At 35.5% G+C, this 12,473-nt stretch overlaps 1 long non-coding RNA gene across 1 annotated transcript; it reads right to left on the bottom strand.

The window, feature by feature from the left end:
• Positions 1–6,888: 6,888 nt before the first annotated feature.
• On the bottom strand, positions 6,889–12,471 carry LOC127841236 (uncharacterized). The gene is made up of 2 exons (XR_008030806.1): positions 9,690–12,471; positions 6,889–9,585 (listed from the first exon to the last, which is right to left on the bottom strand). It is a non-coding gene; the product is annotated as an uncharacterized LOC127841236 (long non-coding RNA).
• Between the last annotated feature and the right edge of the window lie 2 nt (positions 12,472–12,473).

Raw genomic sequence — 12,473 nt, 5'->3', positions numbered from 1 at the left:
CTTGTACTGAACACAAACAAACATGGACAGTCTGGGGATAAACCTATCGTCCGCTTTGGTTACACCTGTAGGGTACTTATGAAATTGTACAGTAACCACAATCCTTTAATTTATATAAATTCTGGAGCTTTAAAATAGTTATAAGATACTATGGAATTTACTTTTTTGTATAGTATACCTTGTAAGTAATTTATATAATAATTTTTAAAACCAAAAAAGTCATTGTACTCTTATAACTAATGGAAACAAGAGGGCCAAGATGGCACTAGTTCACTCACCTGAGAGGAATCAGTTTATTCAATCTTTACCTAACGTCAAACTTGACCTAGATATTGTACAAACATCCTGGTCAAGTTTCATCATTATTGAACCAAAACTCTGGCGTATGGAGTGTTTTTGTTTTTGTAAGATTTTACCTGGTGACCTATATCTTGAGTTGACCCCCCCCCCTTACCAAACATCAAACTTTGCTTACAAAAATAAATATTTTGACCAAGATTCATAAAATCTGAAACAAAATTGTGACCTCTAGAGTGTTTACAAGGATTTTGTATAATATAATGACAATTTGGACAATCTAAGGGCAATAATTATAACATTAATTATGTGATTTTGCTAATTATCAAACTTGACTGAGAACTTTCAGCAACTTTCATAAAGAATGCTTGAAAAGTGTGAATGCTATATAGTTTACAAACCAAATGTGGACAGACGGACGCCAGACAAAGACCAATCCTAAAACCTCACCTGAGCAATCAGGTGAGCTAAAGTGTGTTTCACCAATCTGAGCCATTTTCCAACTTGTCCGAAAAATCAATAAAACCAATGTATTGACTAAGTTTCACGATGATAGGCAAAAAATGTGACTTCTATAGTGTTCGATCACAAGGTTTCTAGTCACATAAGGAAAACTGCCCCACCCCCCCGGCCATGTTTTTTGACCGATCGGGACCATTTGCAAACTCATCTGAGATATATATAAAACCAATCTTTTCACCCAGTTTCAAGATGATTGGGAAAAAAATGTGACTTCTAGAGTGTTCACAAGCTTTGTTTAACTATATTTACTATATAAATATAAGAAAACAGCCCCCCCCCCGGTAGCCATGTTATTCAAGTGACCGGAACCATTTTTGAACTCAACTCTTGTATCAAGAAAACAAATGTTCTGACCAAATGTCATGTAAATTGGGCAAAAAATGTGACTTCTAGAGTGTTCACATGTTTTCACTATATACATATAGAGAAAAATGCCCCGCCCACTGGCAGCCATGTTTTTTCACCGATCTGGACCATTTTTTATCTCGTCCGAGATATCAATAAAACCAATGTTTTGACCAACTTTCATGATGATTGGGCAAAAATTGTGACTTCTAGTGTGTTTACATGGTTTCTCTATAGCCAAATAAGGAAAACTGCCCCGCCCACAGGCGGCCATGTTTTTCAACGGACCAAAACCACTTTTGAACTCTACCAACATATCATTAAGACAAACATTTTGACAAAGTTACATGAAGAATGGGCATGAAATGTGACTTCTACAGTGTTTACAAGGTTTTTCTTTTTTTTGACCTAGTGACCTACTTTTGACCCAGCATGACACAGTTTCAAACTCGATCGAGATATCATTGGGACAACTGTTCTGACCAAGTTTCATGAAGATGGGACAAAAAATGTGGCCTCTAGAGTGTTTACAAGGTATCTCTATAGCCAAATAAGGAAAACTGCCTCGCCCACAGGCGGCCATGTTTTTCAATGGACCAGAACCACTTTTGAACTCAACCAACATATCACTAAGACAAACATTTTGACAAAGTTTCATGAAGATTGGGCATGAAATGAGACTTCTACAGTGTTTACAAGGTTTTTCTTTTTTTGACCTAGTTACCTAGTTTTTGACCCAGCATGACGCAGTTTCGAACTAGACCGAGATATCATTGGGACAAAGCTTCTGACCAAGTTTCATGAAGATTGGAAAAGAAATGTGACCTCTAGAGTGTTTACGAACAAATGTTAATGGACGGACGGACGATGGACAAAGACACGTCACAAAAGCTCACCTGAGCAATCAGGTGAGCTAAAAAACATCACACAACAAATACATGTGGCTATGTTTTGCTTTAGCTTAGAAGTGTGAAGTAAAACAATAGGTTTCTTCATTGAAACTTAAGATTAAGAATAAATGTAGAGAAAATCTAGCTTTTGGAGATTTATTTCTTATGAAATTGGCTTCAGAGTTCAAGATAAAAACTATTAACAAGCAAATTCGTTGAATTGATATCCCCCGCCAATATGCTTCTGGACACAAAAGTATTATATTTGACACTTAAAAAAGCATTTTTTCAAGATACAAAGGGCCATAACTCGTTATTAACAGATGGTGTACAATGCCATTTGGCGTGCATCATCCTCTTATAAATATATATACTCATACCAAGTTTCAATGAAATCCGCCAAAGCACTTCCAAGATATGGCTCCAGACACACAAAAAAGCATTTTTTCAAGATACAAAGGGCCATTACTCTGTTACTAACTGATAGTGTACAATGCCATTTGGCGTGCATCATCCTCTTATCCATATACATACTCATACCAAGTTTCAATGAAATCCGCCAAAGCACTTCCAAGATATGGCTCCGGACAGACGGAAAGACGGAAGGACGGACAACGCCAAAACAATATCCCTCCGCCTATGGCGGGGGATAATTAGTAAACATAAAGTAAGCAAGAATAAAAAATAATGATATAGTTTGTACGTGAAAAATGATTAATATGATTTTTTATCGTTGTTGTCCCTTCACAGTATTGAAATACAACAAACTATATCTTGAAGTATGAATTATAAGTTTTCTGTATTGCACTCCCACCACGAAAAACCACGAAAAAAAAAATGTATTACTGTTTATACATATAACAGGAGCTGGGTGTTCACAGCATGCCTGATATAGGTTAACAAAAAAACATATATAAAGGAAATGAAAACTCTTAGATTGTGTGCAGAAATGCTTTAAAGACATTTTGATCAATGGCAATAACTCAATAATGTTTGAAATAGGGAGCCATTTGAAATTTGCACAGATATTTGTTTAACCCTTTTTTTCAGTGCTGGAACCGAATTTTGAAGGCCTTTGCAAACAGTTTGGATCCAGATGAGACGCCACAGAACGTGGCGTCTCATCAGGATCCAAATTGTTTGCTATTCTTATAGTATTCTTTAAAAAAAATCAAAGAAAATGCTAATTTTAGAAATTCATCACACAACATTTTAGCAGACAACAAATTTCCCAGCATGCAAAGGGTTAAATATTTTTGTTTTTTGAAGACTGAATCAATAAGATATTTGTCAATACTGATGCACCTACAGTCCACTTTTGTTCCTATGTAAAAGAGAGTGCAGACGGCGTTGAAAGTCTATTGGCAAGATACAGGGAAGTTTTTGCTGAAGTAAATGTTAAAGGAACAGTTGACTTAATGAAAATACTATCAAAATGAAGTGTTTTTTGTTCAGAACAAGGACAAACAAGAAACCGTCGGAGACAGGTGATGCTCCCCAAAGTTTTTTTTGTCACAATATTGCACTATATATTCAGATAAAAGGAAACTTCTAGTAGTTGGGAGGACAAGAATTACACTATATGTACAGTTAATGTAAAAATTTCAAAGGGCCATAACTCTGTGAAAAATCATCCGACCAGAACGGGCTGATAATATGCACATCTCCTCTTGGTAGTGAAGCTTCCCATAAAGTTTAATTGAATTCCGGTCATTAATTGCTGATAAATAGCACGGACATAAATTGTGCAGGGACGGATGGACACACGCAGGGACAGACAAAGCGGCGACTATATGCTCCCCCCCATGCTTGGGGGGGAGCATAATAAATGAAACAATTAGAGGTGAAATATTGCAAACAATGCATCCTATATACATTTGCTTGCTATTTTGCGAGAAAGTAAATGTCCGGATGTAAATGTTATTTCTAATTGGCGAGACGTTTATTTATTCTTCTTTTTTTATAAACCTTATCATCACATCATTTCTATTTACGCGACTGAGAGACATTTTCATTCAGAAGCTAAGGTCAAAGGTATATCTTTGTTTTTGGTTACTATTAATTATACTGTTATGATCGCTTCATTTTCATTTAAGCAGAAAGGAACAATTCATTGCTGTTATATTTACCGACTTCGTTACATAGGCACAATATTAAATGCACACGTTTTGAAGTTTGTAATCTTTGTTCAAATTATTCAAATACATGTAATAAAATGTGCAAATTAATATAAAAATACTGTAATTTGACCTCCTATCTTGCCGCCCAAACTTTCAAGGTAAATGTTTGCCGTACCAAAGTTTAACAATATTGAAGCCTTAAAACTTGACAGTCTTGAACTGCAATAAACGAGACAATTATTTAAAGTGTTTGGGGGATGCCCCGGGACAATTAAAGTACAACATAATGCAAATGGCAATAACACTTAAAATCAGGGGAATCAGGGGAGTAAGAGTTTATGGTTCAAACCCTTGTTATGATCCACCTATATACAAAGTTTAAAGTTGACACCTCAAATAGTTTTCGGGACATTCCCCAGACACTAAGGGCAATAATCCTTAACCCTTTCCCACGTAGCTGTATTTTGACACATTTGTAGTCCCTTATAAAGTTATATTGACCTTTCTTACTAGATTTAAGTTGTTAAGGCTTCATCTCCAAACCTTAGATACTGATGAGTAGCAAACAGCATTAAACCTGAACAGACTGCGAGTTACTTGCAGGCTGTTCTGGTTTTATGCTAGTTGCAAAAGCAATTTTTACTTTGCTTCTTATGGGGGAAAGGGTTAAACTGGTGCAGCAAGATTCATTGCACTTGTGCACTGCAAACTCCCTAAATGAGATCTGCCTATAATTTCAGGCTGATACCTCATTTAGTTATGTGCTATGGACATAGTTTAAAAACAACAAGCAAATGCGTTGAATTGATTTTCCCTGAATGGGTGAATATTTGATAAGGTTCCATTTACTGTCCATACTCAACAATAATCTAAATGTTAGACATTAACAGAGATAAGTTTCATAATTACAATGTTAAATAATATGTTAACAATATTAGATAAGAGTTCTTAGCAGATCACACGTTTAAAGCAGTTTTATGCTTTGTCGAAGCAACTAACCCCCATGTATTTTAGTAACGGTGTGTTGTCCGAATTCTTAAAGGGTAATTTTCTTGATTGTTTTATAAAAGAATGTCAAACGAAAATAAAAAAACCCCAACCATTTGGAGCTTAATATATTTAAACTTAACTGAATAACAGTTACATTTAGTAGCTTTATATGCAGAATATTTATAAATGGTCAGTTACGGCTCTGTCCCTAATTTTTCAAGTCGACACCGTTTTGAAGAAAAATTCATTTACCGCACGGGAATGATACGGGGATACAACTTTTTCCGAAAAGTAAACATTCTTTCAACCTTTTACGTCATAATGAAGCAATGAACAGAGCGCGAAAAATGTGAAAATCATTAAAAAGTAAGTAAAATATTGAACGTACTTTTATTCAGTGTCAACACCGTTCTTCCATTTTCTTTGCTATTTCCACTTCCTGTTCTTTTAGGATTTTCAAATATTATGTATTCTTAGATGCCACAAAATAATGTGTGCGTAATGTGTTTTTGAGACAAGTAGCGTGCTGTTTGTGGATGATCAAATGCCTGAATGTCATCACCGTTACGGTCCACACCGTTACTCTGAATGAGTAACGGTGCTGACAACATCGTAACGGTGTGCACAAATATATACACACATTATGGTGTGAATAAACTTCGTTTTCATATAGCCGATTGTTGTTCAAACAGCATCGCAAATTTTACATGGAATTTATCAGACAAAAATTGAGAGTTATTACAATTGGAATCAGTTCTGTCAGAATTCCCGAATGTCATCACCGTTACGTTCCACACCGTTACAATGAATGAGAAACGGTGTTGACAACATCGCAACGGTGTGGACAAATTTATACAAACAATATGATGCAAATAAAGTTTGTATTCATATCGCCGATTGTTTTTCAAACAACATCATAAATTTTACATGGAACTTATCTGACATAATTTCTAGTACAAAACACGATGCGAATAAACAAGAATATGAAAGTATATGATAATCTGTCCACACCGTTACAAATGTGAAAACGCCGTTACGCCGCATGAAAAGGAGACTTTTATATACATACAGATTCAACAAAAACTGCAAACGTGTTTTAACATCATAAAGTCTTCAAAAAGGTGTCCGATGAAAGAAGAATTTAGTATTATCAACATGTACCCAAACATTTTATAGAAATTCTTAAAGTTGTAAAACGTAATTAAAATGTGTATTTACACCGTTACGCACTTAATGTTCTTAAAGTCACTTAATAAAGTCACTGACGATTTGGAATTGATGTAATAGCCACTCATGATCACTTTATACAATGAAACAACGCCGAAAAATTCATTTAAATTAAGTTGAAATAAAATAATATTATCAAACAAATATTTATGTCCGTAACGGAGTTCTCTTCACAGCTTTTGACATGCGTCAAATAAGCCTTCATAATCGCGATCTGGGTCACATTAGGTCGTGCCCAGCTTAGGTAGACGTCCGTCTGACATGTACGTAACTGATAAACGGTCTGTCGACACTGCTTTACTAAATGTTTTTTTGAATATTTTTTTATTAAGAATGGAACCTAATCAAATATTCACCCGAATAAGTTGTGATCATATGGGCACAGAAGTAAAGAAAAGAGTATTTGAACATTGCGTTGTGCCTATTTCACTTTTCCCATGCTGGAATTCAAGACGCTTCTAGATAAAATTAATGATGAAGGCTATACAAAACAATAGTTTAGCAATAAATATTTTATTTTCAAAATTACATTCTTATAAGTGATATACTTTAGGATATATAGATCATGAAATCCGTTTACAAAATATATTACTGCAGAATGTAAAGGGCATTGCTAGAAAATACAGTTAGAAAATTGTAAACATGCGATGATAATAATAATAATAATTCATAGTACAATCAATTGCTTAAGAAAAAAATGAGTGAAATGCAACAAGTGTAAAATGAATTAAACTATCAGACCTTATTGTCACCAAAAACAAAACAAATGTTTTATTACTGAGTGTATTATTTTGTAATTTTCATACTCATTCATAAAAGAGGGCCAAGATGGCCCTAGTTCGCTCACCTGAGAGGAGTCGGTTCATTCAATCTTTACCTAATGTCAAACATGACCTAGATATTGACCAGACAAACATCCTGGTCAAGTTTCATCATTATTGAACCAAAACTCTGGTGTAGGGAGTGTTTTTGTTTTTGTAAGATTTGGAATGGTGACCTATATTTTGAGTTGACCCCCAAAACATCAAACTTTGCTTACAAGGATTTTGTATAATATAATGAAAATTTGGACAATCTAAGGGCAATAATTATGGCATTAATTATGTGATTTTGCTCATCATCAAACTTGGCTGAGATCTTTCAGCAACTTTGATAAAGAATGCTTGAGAAATGTGAATGCTAGAGTGTTTACAAACCAAATGTGGACGGACGGACAGCGGACAAAGACCAGACCTAAAACCTCATCTGAGCAATCAGGTGAGCTAAAAAGTGTGTTTCACCGATCTGAGCCATTTTCCAACTTGTCCAAGAAATCAATAAAACCAATGTATTGACTAAGTTTCACGATGATTAGGCGAAAAATGTGACCTCTATAGTGTTCGATCACAAGGTTTCTCTCTATATAGTCAGATAAGGAAAACTGCCCCACCCCCCAGGCAGTGTTTTTTTTCACTTATAGGGGAATGGTGGCAGGGCCCGTCCAAAGGGGAAAAATGCGTCGTTTTTTAGGAAAAGGAGAAAATTAAAAATTCACTCTTTTATATGTAATGATATTTATTATATGAATACACATGTTTTTATGAATATAATATTCACAGCAGAATGTCTCTGTCTTTTATCTGAAATATATATCAATGATTTTTTCAACATTAGTTTCATACAGTTCAGCCTTCATGCACAGTCTCAGTTTTCTTAGCCATTCTGAGTCTAAATGAGTTTTTTAAATCGATTAAATCGCAAATTTGAGCATTTTTTATCAATTAAATGGACCAAATTGGAATGTTTTATCAACAAATATTGACACAATACAGATACATCAGGCCTTTTCCTGGCCATTTTGGGAGAAAAATGCAATTCAAGTCCACTGATTTGGGAAAATCTTATCTATTCAATATAACACTTTATTATAATTAAAAATCATATAAATTATAGTTACATACTTTGCTAGTTATTTATGAAATAAATTTGAGATATATTTATCATGATTATGAAACAGTTCTTTCTAAAAAAAATTATTTATTTTTGTTTACATCTGGAGGGGATTTTTTTTACAAAATGGGGGAAAAATATATACTCTTTTTTGACGGGAATGGGGCCAAATATCGGCCCCGATATTGCCATAAAAAAAACACTGCCAGGCAGCCATGTTTATTGACCCATCGGGACCATTTGCAAACTCATCTGAGATATATATAAAACAAATCTATTCACCAAGTTTCATGATGATTTCATGATGTCTACAAGCTTTTTCTTTTTTTTGACCTAGTGACCTAGCTTTTGAACCAACATCACCCAGTTTCAAACTCGATCCAGATTTTATTGGGACAAATCTTCTGACCAAGTTTCATGAAGATCGGAAAATAAATGTGGCCTCTAGAGTGTTTACGAACAAATGTGGACGGATGGACGACGGACAAAGACCAGTCACAAAAGCTCACCTGAGCAATCAGGTGAGCTAAAAACAAGAGCTGTCACCATAGGATGACATATGCCCCCTATAAACACTTTGATAGAAGTTATAGCATATTTCGAAACCTAAACGCAGATTTCGAAACCTAAACACGGACCCTAACTTCAAGGTTAAAGTCACAGGGGTAAAAAATTGTGTGCGTATGGAAAGGCCTTGTCCATATACACATGCATACCAAATATGAAGGTTATATCTCAAGGGACATAGAAGCTATGAGCATTTTTCGAAACCTAAACGCAGATTTTCGAAACCTAAATGCGGACCCTAAGTTCAAGGTCAAAGTCACAGGGGTAAAAAATTGTGTGCGTAAAGAAAGGCCTTGTCCATATACACATGCATACCAAATATGAAGGTTATATCTCGAGGGACATAGAAGTTATGAGCATTTTTCAAAACCTAAACGCTGATTTCGAAACCTAAACGCTGACCCTAAGTTCAAGGTCAAGGTCACAGGGTAAAAAAATGTGTTTGTATGGAAAGGCCTTTTCCATATACACATGCATACCAAATATGAAGGTTATATCTCGAGGGACATAGAAGTTATGAGCATTTTTCAAAACCTAAACGCAGATTTCGAAACCTAAACGCGGACCCTAAGTTCAAGGTCAAGGTCACAGGGGAAAAAAATGTGTGCATATGGAAAGGCCTTGTCCATATACACATGCATACCAAATATGAAGGTTATATCTCAAGGGACATAGAAGTTATGAGCATTTTTCGAAACCTTAACGCAGATTTAGATAAAAAGGCTTTGTCCATATACACATGCATACCAAATATGAAGGTTAAATCTCAAGGGACATAGAAGTTATGAGCATTTTTCGAAACCTTAACGCAGATTTCGAAACCTAAACGCGGACCAATAGTTCAAGGTCAAGGTCACAGGGGTTAAAAATTGTATGCGTATGGAAAGGCCTTGTATATATACACATTCATACCAAATATGAAGGTTATATCTCACGGGACATAGAAGTTATGAGCATTTTTCAAAACCTAAACGCAGATTTTAAAACCTAAACGCAGACCCTAAGTTCAAGGTCAAGGTCACAGGGCTAAAAAAATGTGTGCGTAAGGAAAGGCCTTGTCCATATACAAATGCATACCAAATATGAAGGTTATATCTCAAGGGACATAGAAGTTATGAGCATTTTTGGAAACCTTAATGCAAAGTGTGACAGAAAGACGGACGGACGGACAGTCCAATCACTATATGCCCCCTTTTCTTTGAAAGGGGGCATAAAAACATCCAACCTCGAATAACAATTAACACATAAATGCAACACAACTACACTGTATTATTATGATAACATTAATTATCAAAGGGGAGTAACTACTGTATTCTTAAATGCAATATTTAGAAAAGTTGTCTCACATGTTACATGACCTTAATTCATGATTGTTTGCAAGCCTTTTTACTATATAAATATAAGGAAAACTGCCACGTTCCCCTGGCAACCATGTTTTTCAACAGACCGGAACCATTTTCAAACTTAACTCACGTATCTAGGAAACAAAAGTTCTGTCAAAATTTCATGAAAATTGGGCCAAAAATTCGACTTCTAGAGTGTTGACATGTTTTCACTATATACATATACAGAAAAATACCCCGCCCACTGGCGGCCATGTTATTTCACCGATCTGGACCATTTTCAAACTTGTCCGAGAAATCAATAAAACCAATGTTTTGACCAACTTTCATGATGATTGGGCAAAAATTGTGACTTCCAGAGTGTTAACAAGGTTTCTCTATAGCCAAATAAGGAAAACTGCCCCGCCCACTGGCGGCCATGTTTTTCAACGGACCGGAACCACTTTTGAACTCAACCAACATATCATTAAGATTAACATTTTGACAAAGTTACATGAAGATTGGGTTTCAAACTCGACCGAGATTTCATTGGGACGAAGCTTCTGACCAAGTTTCATGAAGATTGGACAATAAATGTGGCTTCTAGAGTGTTAACGAACAAATATTAACGGATGGACGTATGAAGGACAAAGACCAGTCACAAAAGCTCACCTGAGCAATCAGGTGAGCTAAACAAATAACAAAAAAAGTTCAGATATGGATTTCTTAATCAAATCTTAACAGTTGTTTTCATATTCATTTAATTAATTTAAAATATTTGTATTATCACTGGCATGAGAGTCATTTTTGAGCAGGAGATTCAGAGAAAAATACAAACAACAAGCAAATTCGTTGAATTGATATCCCCCGCCAATATGCTTTTGGACACAAAAGTGTTATATTTGACACTCAAAAAAGCATTTTTTCAAGATATAAAGGGCCATAACTCTGTTATTAACAGATGGTGTACAATGCCATTTGGCGTCCATCATCCTCTTATCCATATATATACTCATACCAAGTTTCAATGAAATCTGCCTAAGCACTTCCAAGATATGGCTCCGGACGGACGGACAACGCCAAAACAATATCCCTCCGCCGATGGCGCGGGATAACAACAACTAAAATAGCACAATTCACACATTAATGGACTACCTATGTCTTTGATTTGACTTCGATTATGAGCAAACCCTTGAACAATGGAACACTTCACAAACCTCTAACATTTCATCTCAGCTTCATTGCTGCTATTTTGAAAAATATGTGTGAACAGTCAAAATATTGAAATAGCATCGCACATTAAACTAGATTGCAACTAAATTGGAATATTGGATATTTATCTACAATCTTTTCTCTAACCAACTTTTCCAGCAGGGTTTATTAAACCATGTTCTCTACATCTGTGTTTTGTTAATCCTTTATAAGACTGTTCTCTGACCTAAGAGATTTTTAAGTATACAGGTATATCATACCTTGGATATGGGGGTGGAGCAGGGGGAAGGAAGGGGGTAAAACAAGAGCACCGCATAACGGGTGCCAACGCTCGGCTGTGGGTGCATTTTTTAATAAATGAAAGTTTGTCAAAAAAATTTTTCTAGGTCACAGTGACCTTGACCTTTGACCTAGTGACCCACATATGGGTGAGGCGTGTAGAACTCATCAAGGTGCAGCTACATATGAAGTTTCAAAGTTGTAAGTGAGAGCACTTTGATTTTATAGCCAATGTTCAAAACCTTGACAAAATGTTAAGGTTTTAGCACGACACGGACGGCAGACAACATAACGAGCTTGCTATGACAATACCTCCGGTTTTCTCCGAACACAGCCGAGCTAATAAAGAAGGATTTAACAAGGCCATTTGATGGCAACAAAGCTTAATGGAATGATTTATGAACTTTTAATGTGTATACATTGCACTCTCAGGATTTCATATTTACACATACAATCGGAAATCAACATTCATCCCTTTTCTCACATCAAATGTATAAGTGATAAATTTGGTATTCATATATATCACCTTTAAATTGGAATGTTACTTGTTTATACTCAATTGTATGTTTCTAATCAGGAAGATGAATGTGGAATTATTATTTAATTAAAACTTCAGAAAATGTCAAATGATAACAAGAGCACCGCCTTGCGGGTGCAGACCGCTCATCTATTTTCTTTTTAAAGGTGAAGGGACTCTCATTTTCAATCACAAAGGAGGGAGGAGTGGAGTGAAGAGGGGTGTATAGTGTGGGGTTGTGGACATTTATTACATT

Source organism: Dreissena polymorpha, chromosome 1 (assembly GCF_020536995.1).
Source record: "Dreissena polymorpha isolate Duluth1 chromosome 1, UMN_Dpol_1.0, whole genome shotgun sequence".
NCBI classification, from domain to species: domain Eukaryota; kingdom Metazoa; phylum Mollusca; class Bivalvia; order Myida; family Dreissenidae; genus Dreissena; species Dreissena polymorpha.
This window is presented reverse-complemented; position numbering and strand designations above follow the sequence as displayed.